Below are 13,563 nucleotides of genomic sequence, written 5' to 3'. Positions count from 1 at the left end.
CCTTCATTATAAGCCTGCTTCCCTAAGCTTTTCCTTTGTGATAAATCTCTTTCAAGAGATTGGTTTTGTCCACTAGGTATCATTTTAATATAACGTGGGTTTTCAAGGTTGTTTCTTTCTTTTTTGGGGTAGCATATCTGAAACAATATTTTTTCAGATAAATATTCCATGTCCTCAAAACACATGGAATTTAGCAAGACTACATACTGCTAGACTATCTACTTGTATTTTCTAAGGTAAAGAAACCCAAACCATGTTTCATGTCTCACTGTGGATGTGAATTTAATTGATTATGCTACATAAATGCATTATTTTAAGTAAGTCTTAAGAAATTATTTCTAAATTCAAGGCTTAGGTTCTGTTTGGAGTTTTTTAACTGTTACCTGCTCTGGTAGAACAAAGCTTAGTCCACTGCATTCACAATGACGGTGATGACCTCTCAGATCAGCCACTGCATGTAATCACCTGAAGACACATCAATAATAAAAACGTATTTTCCAAATAGTCATTCGGCAGCAACTGTGCTTGACTGCATTCCCAGCGAAAAAAGGAAAAGGCTTGGATTCAGCATTTTCAAATGGATGCAAATTTTTATTTATTATAATAAAATTATATTGTAATAAAAAAATAAAATAAATTCATTTAAAACAAACATAAACTTCACTGCGAAGTGAACACTAGTTATTAAAAAATAAATAAATCTGGAACAAACATGCTGCAGTAAAAAAGATTGACATGAGAGTAGCAGTTATATTAAGAGATATTAGATTAACATCCTCTAATTTTATAAATCACGCAATTTGACAGCTCATTCTATGTATATAAGAGGTAATTTATTCAAAGATTTCCTTTTTTAGCATCACAGAAATAGGTTTTACAAACCTTTACATAAGAGTTAAGATGCAAAATAAATGTGTGGGGAACAATCAGAATTAGATTTACCTAGCCTTAAAGAGCCATCATCAAAAAATGATCATATGAAATTTTAATTCTTACACATGCTACCAATAATCTTTTTTGGAGACAGGATGCAGGACCAGTCCTAGATAACAATCAGCTCGGTTTCTTCACGGTGGGTGGGCATGGTTACTTCTGAAATGCAACCACTGGCATGTGTTTGTATTTTGCATCTAATCAGCAGATTTGAATGTAATTCTGTATTTTGCAGGTGAGGTGTTAATGCGGGTTACATGGCACATCAGCTGTGTGCTGCCACTTGAAATGGTCCACTGGAAAATCTTGAGACAAACAGCATTCAATCAGGCGCACAGCCACGAGCAGCTGTGCTAAGTACCACTGGCATCGCCTCAGACGTACAATGCTCAGTGTGAGCCTACTGCTAGCTGCTTTTAAAATGTGTTTATATTGGTGACAAAAACTTTCCATCATCAATTCTTCTTAAACCTCTATGCCTCTTAGCTGAAAAATTACAGCTGCCTGCAAGGGGAGGGATGCTCAGTCCTATTAATTTTCATTGGATGAAAAGGATCTTTTTTTCCTTCAGGCTAAAGGTTTAACCTTTATGAGTTTCATGAGCAACAAAGGGCAGCCAGATTTTTATTACATGGGGTAGAGCTGTGCATTTGTTGAAAATAATCAGCACTGGGCAATCTACTGCGTATCGATCCAAAACAAACATTATTACCCATGTAAGCTGTTTCCTGCTCAAGTCTCCATTTGGCATAGGAAAACAAACTTGTTTAATCATCAGTTTTCAAATGCTTACCATATATGTCACTACGGTCTGTTATAATGTTTGGGATTCATGACAGTGATACTATTTGGGGAAACGCATCAACAGATTTTGTAGGGTGGTTTTTTCCCCTCAAAAATCCCACGTGTATTTAGAAGCTACCTTTCTGAGTACACAGGCGCTTCCACAGGTACGCTGACTTGCTCAGCAGTCACGAGAGGAAAGAGCCAGCAACACCGTTACGACTGTATCTTTGCAGCTCTTATAAAAGTAAAAGCCATGCAGGTTTTTTCGTTTGTAGAACAGTCCCGGTTGATTCCTTCTGACTCATTGCGGAGGGTGTGGTTTGCCAACCTTCCTGGTGTTGAAGAGTGGAAGACATGCTATAAGAGCTTTTTGGAAAGAAGCACTTAAGCATGCTGATCATTGAAGGGAGAAGAGGAAAAAGGAGGGGGACAGAAGACAAGGAAGAGCATTTAGGTTTAGTTTTGGAGTCCTGTTTTAGTTGCAGAAACCCAAACAGCATAGAAGCTGTCTTTTGACTTGTTACTTTATTGAGGATAAGAAAACCTTCAGCTTGAGTATAGTTAGACAGACATCATGAAAGTAGGATGGATGAGGGAACGGTGGTTGGAAAATGAAGAAAAAACTCATAAGGTCATTAGTATCACTTGACAATGAGAATATTGTTATGCTGAAGGGACTGATAAGAAGAGCTCACAAGCTGAAGGGCAGGTTGATCATAAACAGCAGTTAAGATATGAGGATTCTATCTCTTTTTTCAGTGTCTGTGTCTGATTCCATCAGCCCTCTCAAGACTTGAGAAGGACTTCATCGGGACTTGATTTGGAACTGTAGTTGCATACAAGGAGTTGTACCATACTTGTGAGGTGACTGGAGGTGGAGATATTTATAAGCTGATAAATGGGCAGTAAAGCATAGCAGCATTGGTGAGACAGCAATGGAGGGAACTGAGGAATACGAGGACCACTGCCTTTGCTGTGTAAGGATAATCTATATATGCCAACAATCTATTTCTATGTGCTTTTAACCTCTGGTTGTGAAGGAAGCCTTTCTCTTTTTTTTTTTTTGGGGGGGGCACGACTAGCATTCCTCTAAAGGATGAGAATATTTCTTAATATCTGACAGACTTGAACTGTGGGCAATGCAGTATTACCTGTCAAGACTTCAGCAGTATACAAAAGAAGCCAAGTTCTATTAATTCTTTGGTGGTGCAACAGAAGTTGTGAAAGATGAGAAATCTGCTGACTAACTGCTAGTTATTTAAAAACTACAAAAGGAAAAAATTAAGAGTTATGATACACAAAGTTATGGTCTTCCCCAATTATCTGTAATTTTAAAAATCAGAATTAATCACAATTAAAAAAACAAATCGTAATTTGTGCTTCTAAGAGACCGAACTGGCATTTGGAAGCAAACCTATCCTACTGATGACGTGCTAGGTGAAGCAGAGAACTCAGAACCGAGAATAGTCTAGTAGTCATACTCTCCTCGAGTGCAATTTTAAAACTGAATTAAACTATTCTTTTCTACACAACATTCTTTAAAAAAAATAACATTGTATGGAATGCATGATTTAGTTTTGGTAAGCAAAAGTTAAATAGCAGATTCATTCTTCATCACTTGTATTTTAACCCTAACTTACTTACACTTGAATAGTAGACCAAATAACAAAGTCAGTTGTATAGTAAGGATGCTGAATTTTTCTTGTATTTACCTGCATAATATAAGCTAGTTCCATACAAAATCTTAGTACTTTGTCTGTCATTGCTGGTTTGAGATGTGCAGCAACGTTCCTCAGGCATTTCCTCTTGGAATAATATGGTACTTCATAGCCCCATATATCTCCTTCTAAGGAAGATGGGAATAAAGTGGATGAGAGCTAAGCTAGTCTAGTTCTGTATATTTTCTCAGAGTGCCTTTGCAGACACAGTTCGGAGTGAAAGCAGTCTTTTCTGTATGCTTTTAGCTAATATGATTTTTACGTGGTTTAGAAACAGTCTAGTTTTCCTGTAGATATATTACTTTGTATTTCCCAGTGCAAAACTCCTTTTGTTATAGTTTGAATTTTCTATAGTGCTTTGCATTAGTCTTTTTTTTACTGGCTCTCTGAAGTATTTCAAATGTAGATTCACCTATATATTTCATTAGTGATCTCTTCAGGTCAATGTGATCCAAACTATTTAACCCAAAAGATGAAAGTAGCTTTTAGTAGTTAGTTTTGGGAATTTTGTTTTCTAAATTTCCGTCTGTTGGTGTTAAGAATTCCTTTTCAAGTGAAGAGTTGTTCTGAGCCTTTTGAAATAGGTTTAAGTCCCTGCTCCTCCCCTTCCTCCTCCTTTCTTTTATTGTTAGCAACATAAATCTATGGTATGTGACTTAATTCATATGACATGTTAGGAAATACACCAGAGAATAACAGAAAGCATACAATGCAAACTCAGTTGTGATGATACGGGAGAAGTTCAGCCTGTGTGCTGCAATGTTTCTTCTGCCACTTTCAGAATGACCCTTAAGAGAGTTAATAAGAGCATATCCTGCACGGAGAGCTGCTCTTTTGTTTTTTAAGATCTGGGGGTTGTATTGTTGTTTTTTGTTTGGTTTGGAGGTTCTGTTGTTACTTTGGTATCTTTTCAGTTGCTTCTACTGTTTCAAGGGATGTCATCAAGGAGAAAGATATGCCTCAAAGAGAAGTAGTAGCCAGTGTAACGCTGATCGAAGCTTTTGGATACGTGGCTGTACAATAACGAAAGATGTCTTACATCACCTCTCTACTTCTACAAGTTCTTTTAAAACTTAGCCTTCCTTTCACAATAGCGATATGAAGGTTTCTGTCTGATCTTGTGGCTAAAGGAGCTTATGCAAGACTGTGATGCATAAATGGGGAGCTTTTCTTGGGAATGAGGTGGGGGCTTTACCTTGCAATGCAACACTGAGAGACTGATATTACCATTTTGCACATAAGACTGTTGTCCCTATTTGAAAGGTTGTTAAAAGACTAGAGGGGTTGTAGAAAACAGTTACAAAAAAAAAAAAGGAAAAACTGGATCAAGTGTCTTTCAACAAAAGATTTTAAAAAGTCAATCTGTTTAACTTATCAAAAAGATTGAGAGATTACTTAGTTGCAGTATATAAATGGATGTTTTGATGCTAAGACAATATTTAAGAGTAGTGGGAAAAGGCATAATAAGAGAAGGGCTAAAATTTAAACCAAACAACCTATAATTAGAATTTGACAAATGTTTTTAATGGAAAGGGTATTCTTTATGACTGGAGGTGGCGGATTCTCTTTTATCTCAGGATGTTTACAAATCCACCTGAGATGACATTTGCTTTAGACAAACACACCTTTCAAGAAGGGTTGATATGGATTTGGCACAGGAGTTACTGGTTGAAGTTAATGATCTACAGAATGTAGCCAGTCACTATTTCTTTCAGTGCTCTGTTTGCCTTCATGAACTTTAAACTCACTCATGAATTATTATTTGTGGTTTTGTCTTATTATTTGAAATATTTATTTTGCCAGGCTATACTAGGAATGAAGGTATGATAGCCTTCTTATTTCTGTACATTCACATGCTTTTATGTTCTCTGATTTGGCTGGTTTGAAAGCAGGATGCTGGGGAATACTTTTCTCTCCTTGTTTCATATTGACTGGTAGAAAGCAGGTGTTTAAAAAATCTCACTCTACCCAAGACAGAGCTAATGCAACCCCAAATTTGTTAACCCAAGAGATTTGAGTAAGGCTATTGGAAGAAATGAATTAGATTCTTTTCTGAAGTGAGCCTGTCATGTTATGAGACTCTAATCTCTACAGGACAGTATAGAAAAAAAACAAGAAAAAAAACTTTATTGGGTTTGGCTTTCAGGAACTTTGAAAAAAGCAAATACCTGCAGGACCACCTATACTTACAGTTTTATAGCTGTCCCAGATTAAAAAGACATAGAAAAGACAATTCTAATTATCTTTCCTCTTTCAATTGAGAAGGAAAAAAATTACCTTCCACTATCCATAAATTTACTATAAGGCCTATTAAAAGATAGCTGTGGTGCTGTTCAAGCTAATGAGTTGCAATGCCAAGAGTGTACCAGAATCTTGGCTGAACAGCCACCATCAGGCTTTGAGGACAGTGAAGCACCTGGGTGCGGCGGGAACAGGAAGATTTGCAGATGGAGGGGTGTCGGTGGGCTCTTCACAGTTTGCCTGCTCCAATAAGATCTGAAACTTTTGAAAAGAGACGGGATTCTCTGGGGAGGAGAAAAATGGCATAATAGAAAATCTTCTTCTGAAAGTAATATAATTACTGCTGTGCATCAGGTACACATTTGTGTACTTGAATTGGTTGGGAAAAGGTTGCTTCCTAATGAAAGACGAGACTATTTTATCTCAGCAGAGATGAGAAGCAGTAAGACAATGTAGTTTACAGTAGATAAGGGTGAAGTTTTGTTTTCTCTCCCTTCTCTCTACATGGCTCTATGTTGCTCTCACACAGGCTATGTGTCTGCTGACCTCAGGACATTGATCAGACTGTGTTTCAGCAGGAAAAAGTATCACCCTTAACAGCATGATCTTGGTGGGAGTGCGTTTGCAATAGAGATACTTTTGGCAAGAACATTTACTTCCTTAAAGCTGTATGGGAGTTATCTTGCCCTCATACAGAAAAATGCTTTACAATATTACCATTGGAAATTATCCCCGGGAAGACATGCCATGTAACAGAAGCAGCACAATGAAATGGCTTCTCTGCTACAGTCATTTACAAATTTAAAAACTTTAAGCTATAGTAAGAAGTCTTGTTTTGCTGCTTTTCTTAATATGATGCAGAATATCTTTTAAAAATATTCATGGAAAATGTGCTATGTCCTTTCTTTTGCTCTAATCCTCTGTATTACCTGTACAAAGAACAAGGATTTGCACGCCCCCCCCCCTTTTTTTTTTGCTTATCTATGCTGCAGTCCTACCGTCATTGTTTGATTCTGCTTAAATCCCTCTGTACCTAAAGGTACAGCCTTATCAATTGAAAAGCTAATGCTATATAAGAAGTGAAAAGAACACAGAAAGGTTTCCTAGCAACTACTGTGAATCCTTCTAAAGTAAGTCAGTTAAAACCATGTAGTACGTGCAATGGGTATAAATGAGGGAGCTAAGCTGATCCACAGATTTACAGATGCCCACTATAAAGTACAATAAAACCTGTAATAGAAGGTGAATTGCTCAAGAAGAAAATCACATCAGAGTCTTGACAGCTTTATCATTATTTAAATGATCCAGCTTAAATTCTACTACGTAGTTAGTAAGACTGAGTGTCAGAGCTACAGCAACGGTGTACAAAGCACAGTTAATAGCATTGGGTAGTGTCGCTGCTGTGATTAGGTCTTTTACTGCTCTTTCTAAAAAACAACCAGCAAACGTAAACAAACAAACTCCAAGGGACAGTTGCGGGGGAGCCGTTACAAGGTGCAAATATGCAAAATCACGTCTGTGAAACAGGGTCTTTCTTGTTTTGTTCTGCTTTTGCACACCATGAATTAAATCGGACATTTTTAGGTTAGTAAAATCTGTTCAGTAAAGTGTAGGGAGGCTAACAATTATCTGTCTCCCCACACACTGCTGTACTACTCCATACACTGGTATTTCAGTGTAGGTTTCTTCACTCCTCAACACTTTTTTACTGTAGGTGTTTTTTAAAGAACTCCTTGGACTGGGATTATTTAAGCAATCAAGCTAAAAACCCCACTTTTATAAAGGGAAAACCTTTATTTCTGGAGCGTGCGCACTTGACACTCAGTTTTGTTACATGAAATTTGAAAAGTTTTCACCAAATAAAAATGTTTCTGGCTCATACAATTAAATTCTTTATTAGGTATTTAAGTTAATTGATGGCTTGATTTTCAGATCAAGTAGTGCAATACGATTTCATTCAACTAAAATATTCCTCATTTTACAGTTATTCAGAAATGACTAATAATATGCATAAGAGAAAATGTAAACCCGCAAAAGCTAACTTAAAGTCTAAACTATTTAAAATTTTACATTACAGGTGAAATTCCCCCCTTGCTCCTGAGTGATCTATAGCACTTAATTAGTTCTTCAGAATCTTTAGAAACAATAAATAATACAGGGATACAGTCAAGTATATTTGCAAGCAAGAGTACAATTAAACCAAGTAAAGTTTCCCCGTTGTTCTCTAGTAAACAAACGTACCCTCTAGTAAAAAGAAAAGACAGGATGGGCTTCAAGTGCCACCCATAACCCCCTCCTAATGAGACAAATCCATGTCTGAAGAATGCCGCGTGTTGGAGAATGCCATTTGGGACCAAGATTTTTGTGGTGGTGGTTTTTTCTTTGTGGCTCAAGTCATCACCCCTGAAATGAGACTCATATGTGAAAACAAGACCCATATCACAGTCCCTCTTCAGGAGTAACACATGCGTGCATGGGAATGTTCAGGTTTTAATGTAACAGTTTTAGTCTTTGGTTTCTTCCATTTCGCAGGTTCTGATAAGCAAACTTGAAAAGGTCTGAAACATCCACACACTCCAGTACTTACCCAAAGCTTATCCCTCCCTGGCTTCTCTGATCTGAAAATCAGGGTGGAACTGTCAACAGACTGACCTTTCTCACATTATTGTGTTATTTCTGCTTCTCCTTTTGACTTCTCACAGAAAGTGCAAAGATACAAACATATTGAAAAGCAAAAAAACCAAACAACAACAAAAAAGAAACGGGCACAGCAGCACTCCGAACACCTAGCAAGTTTGGAGCTGTTTTGAAGTTTGGCAATAGTCTGAGCTGGCTCTTATTTTTGAGGTGCCCATTCATCCATTTTGTACTGTGGAGAGCAGACTGACTTTTGTAACTCTTCTGGAGGGCAGGTGTGAAAATTGTGAAGCAGCAGCTTTTGCCACGTACTTCTTCCTTACCCTCTCCAACCTCACTCGGCAACCATTGCACTTTCAGAAGTACTATGGTAGAAGCATTAATTCACCCAGTAGATTTTAGCCTTCATTTACACAAACAGGTCATGAATATATTAGGAGCCTTGCGATACTGATGTCTAGCCAGCATCTCCAAGTATTAGCGGAGATCCTTATTCCAGGCGTAAAGGGAGCTGCCTGCCCCAAGGTCTGTGTTGGTGCTCCCTGTTCACGTTCCCAGGTACAGCTGCACCTGCAGCTTTCTCTTGGGGAAGTATGGGAATTTCTTGTAGTAAATGTAAAACTTGAAGCAGATATTCCCTAATGCTAAGTGCGCGGGTGCGTATTACTTGTTTTGTTCCATTCTTTTTTCCCAGCTACGAAGGGGAAGACTTGAGACAATTTGTTGCCACACAGTCTGCCTTCTCTCTGACCCCTAAGGGAAGGCTGGAGACTTGCAATATCAGGTGTGTAATACACACTCAGATATTATCTCTGGCAACTGTACCTAAGCTTGCCTCATGTGTTGAGGGGTATTTGTTTTCCAAGTTGAAAGAATAAACTCCAGAAACTCCTGTATACAACTCTGAAGGAAAGGCCTATAAGGTGGCTAATGCCAAGCTCCAGTATAACCTTACAGTAAGTGCACGCATGTAGTCATGCACTCTTGCTAATGGCCTGGCTGCACAGGAGCTTTGGAAAGCCTTAGTAAGTCATCATCTTTAGCTGTGGCAGCTGAAGGTGTGTACGATTACACCGGGCGCAGGCTGATTGTTAACAGCGTGCAAAACTAGCTGTGTGCTGATTGCGAAACATAACACAGGCTTTTCCTTTTACAGGTAAGCAGCATAGTAGATAGGGGCAATTGCTTGCTTTCATCTTCATGGCATAAGAAATAGTCTCATCAAATATCATCTTCCTACTAAGATTCTCCTCCTGGAGAGGAGGCCTACCAATCGTTTGTGGAATTTAATGTTTACCCTCTGTGTAATTAAATTGCCACTCTTTGAAGATTTGTGCTAAGCGTAGGGGAATAATTTAGACACACAATGTAATAATGCTTCCAGATGGTAAATTCATGAGTCCGTTTTATGGTGGTGTAATTAATTATTCTAGTCTTTCATAACATTTGAACCATCATTATGTACCACTGTGTCCTAAACCTGAGCCAAAGTCTGGATACTTGCTCCTTATGTTTCTTGGTTGTATTCTAGTCTTATGCTTGCCCAAATCAAGGAATTATTGTCAAGCAAAACCAATAAATAACCATGAAAGTCATAGAGTGTAAAAATCTGTTTACTACTACCCAATATGGAAATTATTAGTATGTCATGGGTTTTTTGGGTATATTATCAGGATCTGACTTTCTGATAGTCTTTCTGATAGTCTGATACCAGCAGCAACATTGTAGTCGTAAGAATAAATGAACTTACTTTATCTTTACCTTCTGGCTTTTATGAAATGGGCTGAAATAAATTACGATATAGGTATTGTCTCCTACTAGTTTCTCTATATGCATGATTTTGTGTTCTCATAGTGCATGATTTGCAAAGATTCATCTTAAAAAATAAAGAAGTGCAGTATCTGCAAATCTGTAATTGACATGGGACGTTTATTTCAGCTTATCTAAAATTTGTATATGAGTGTGAATAAATATTGCTTATCTACTCTGCAGGTGTGTATATGCACATACGTAGCATTTAGCTTTCATTGTTTACCAGGTCATTTACTTAGCTTTAGCAGTTGATAATTCTTAGGATAGTACGCATCTAGACTTTCATGAAATTACTTCCTGCAGTAAATCTCTTAAGTATTGAGATGTCCTGAACAGTTTCTCAGAAACATCCCTCACTGTCAACTTCTGAAACCTATATTCATCAAGATCTTGTGCCCACAATTATTAATATGTCCAAGAATCTTGGAACTAGTACAGGACATTTTATTGATATCTAAATATTCACAGGGAAGAAAAACCATAGAACTTAACAGATCATTAAACAGAAAGCTATATATGTAATGAAACTGCTCATCTGGACTTGAAACTATTTGCCTTATGTTTATGGGAATAAATTCTGACAGGTTACTTAAAATTCACTTCGCCCAGTTTCCTCTTATATCAGTCTGGAGCATGGTGTTTGGATATCATTCAGGGCCAAGAAATTTGGCAAAAAGCTCGCTTGCTTTGTCTTGAGAGTCGTCCCCAGTCAGCGCTGTGGAACAGAAGCCCGTGCACAACACAGCAATTGGGTTTGGGTAACTCATGATCTCATGCATGAAGCAATTCCCTATACATTCGATTTATAATCTCTTTAATCCTTTCTTCTCAATGCCCCTGTTCTTCAATTAGTGCCTTTTCACACGCATTTCTCTAATCTTATTTCATCTTCTTTTAGCCTGTGCTTTGCAGGCTCTATTCAATTTTCTTTGAAGCTAATGGAAGGACTTCCACCAACTCCACTGTATAGTAGATAAGAGCTGGTTTGTTTTTCTGAGGAAAAGAACCTAGCCTGGTTTCAAAGCACTATGCCCAGCTATGGTGATAATAAATTTGTGTGCACCAACCATCTTTCAGAATGTTCCTGTACTTGTTCATTTCCTGAAAAATGACACGACTTTACTACTATCAAGGATGCACAATAGCGTGATTAAGGAAGAGTGAAGTTGATTCTCTTCTTTACACATCAGATTGCACCTCACTTCTCATCATGAGATTTGTATTATCAGCGCTAGTGGTAATATTAAAGAAAAAAAGACTATGTTTTGCTTTAAACCCACCCCCCCCTTTTTTTTCTTTTTTCAAATAGGAAAAAAGTCCACTCAGAATAAGCATATATATAACTGAGAGGGAGGGAAACATCAAATTTTACAGTATTATTTTAGAAAATACTTATAGTCCTACTGCACAGTTAAAACTATCAAAAGAAAAGAAGTGGGATGCTCCTTACAGGTAAAATTCTGTCTGTACAAGGCTATGCATCACTGAAGTGCTACTTAAACCCTGAAATAAGTGGGCCTCAAGTAGTTTGTAGGCCATCGCGCAACAATGGATTTCACCCGAAGAAATATGAAGTGGTATTTTTCAATCTAAATCAATGGTCTGGGAAGCACAGTAGAGTCAAAATACTGTTGATTTATAAATCTGTGTGTGTACAGGGTGTATATAAATATAAATAAATATACGTGTGTATAGACAAACACAAAATATGAGCACTAAGATGTACTTGCATTTAGTTAAGTTTTCCTGAAATAAAAGTCTCATGTCAAGAGGGAGGTTTACGGTTGCTTTTTCTTCTTTTTGTGGAAAATTTTGCAAATCACGCACTAAGGAGAACTGAGCATTTTGGAAACATGGACAGTATTTTGTTTTACCAACTGTAAAACAGTAATAATGTTGCTTTTATTTAGTACTGTACCTAAACATTACAATACAGTAAATGCTGTGCAACTATTCTGAAAGGACGTAGTGATTTGGGCATGAAAAGACTAAAATTATAGGAAAATGGAGCTCAAAATTACATGTCCTCTGAGAATTAAGTCCTTGGTGTGCAAAAAGCCAGAATATCAGATATAAGCCTATTATAATTGTTACCTGCCTTTGAGTTAGAAATTGCTGCAAGCCATAAAAAATAGTGTTGTTCACACTTCTCAAGTTTAATTCAATTAGATTCGTTGAAGCTTGAGTCTTTAATAAAGGACATTTTTTCAAGAAAGTAAACTTATCTCTCTCCCCTTCAGGGTTTTCTCCCTCTTATCCTTTCCTAGTGAAACTCTGCTAAAGTAAAAAACAGGACCACAACTGTCTGCTGTCATATGGCAGTTTAAAGTTCCAACATGACATTGTTTTTCAGAGACGACAGATACAGATATTAAACAGGATGTCAGCTTTGAAGGATACTCGGAAAGATGTAAGAGGGGCTCTTTAATACTGTCTGAATGAATGCATTACCACTTTGACCTTACCTTCCATAAATTCCAAAGGGCAATCCAAAAAAAACCAAGCAAAACAAAAATCAACCAGCCAACCAAAAATACTTACATGTGACCTCAAAGATCAATAAATCAGAATTTCTAGTTCACTAGTTCTGGTGCAAAATTACCGTGTCTCTTCAGGCTGAGAGACGGTATCTTACGTGCTTTATACTGTATGTTATATTTCTTTGTCTCTTGACTGTGTGATTTCTACGTAAATCACCGTAGACATAAACAATGGATGTGGAAATCTTCATCTCTAAGGTTTGAGAAAGAGAAAATGAGTAACTTTTAGGGTATGCTGTGGATTACTGAAGTCAGCAGCGATTAAAACCATACAAAGTTACTTAAAGCCTACACACTGATTTTATTCTCCGTCCTTGAGACTTGGCTTTAAGAGCATGTGTAGAAAAATATATGCATATATGCATCTTTTTCATGTGCACAAGGGGCAGTAGCAAACTGCCTCATGTTTGTGGGTAAATTATGTCAGTGTGAACACACAGACTCCTGACGTACTCATAATTTTCTGCGTTTAGGTTACTTCTCTGTACAGCTAAGAAATGTGTTGGCACTCTTAGCAGCTTTCCCAGATGGTATCAGTCTTCCCTCAAAGAGTGTATTTTTCTCTGTTTCTTGTTTGATATTTTGTTTTTATTAAGCTGGTTAAGAGCTTCTTAAAAGCCCTAGAGTTTGGGTTCTCTTTCTGCTGCCAGGGATTTTTCTTTGGTTACCAAAAGGTACTTCTCCCACATGGTCTTATGTACTCTATACTTTCAAACAGATAGACTGTGCAGCTTGGAAAAAAAAGATGCTCCCCTCTGTACACTGGAGAAATATAGTAGGATGGTGAGTAACGCAATTGCTTCTCCCACCTGACTTGAAGGATCACCAGACCCAAAGGAACAGGATGCTTTCATGTATACCAGTTTCTTTGAAATCATCCTTAAAAAAAGCCCAAA

General features: G+C 37.5%; 2 long non-coding RNA genes across 2 annotated transcripts in view; one reads left to right on the top strand and one right to left on the bottom strand.

Moving 5' to 3' along the window:
- LOC142408748 (uncharacterized) overlaps window positions 1–13,563 on the top strand; it is a 73,717-nt gene that overhangs the window by 27,665 nt on the left and 32,489 nt on the right. The gene's annotated exons all lie outside the window — the stretch shown is intronic.
- LOC142408746 (uncharacterized) overlaps window positions 1–13,563 on the bottom strand; it is a 30,804-nt gene that overhangs the window by 4,150 nt on the left and 13,091 nt on the right. The window contains exon 3 of the long non-coding RNA XR_012775400.1: window positions 384–465. This is a non-coding gene — a long non-coding RNA (uncharacterized LOC142408746). The remainder of the gene's footprint in view (window positions 1–383; window positions 466–13,563) is intronic.

Source organism: Mycteria americana, chromosome 4 (genome assembly GCF_035582795.1).
Source record: "Mycteria americana isolate JAX WOST 10 ecotype Jacksonville Zoo and Gardens chromosome 4, USCA_MyAme_1.0, whole genome shotgun sequence".
In the NCBI taxonomy this organism is placed as follows: domain Eukaryota; kingdom Metazoa; phylum Chordata; class Aves; order Ciconiiformes; family Ciconiidae; genus Mycteria; species Mycteria americana.
Note: the sequence above shows the minus strand (reverse complement) of the source record. Positions and strands in the feature narration are given on the sequence as shown.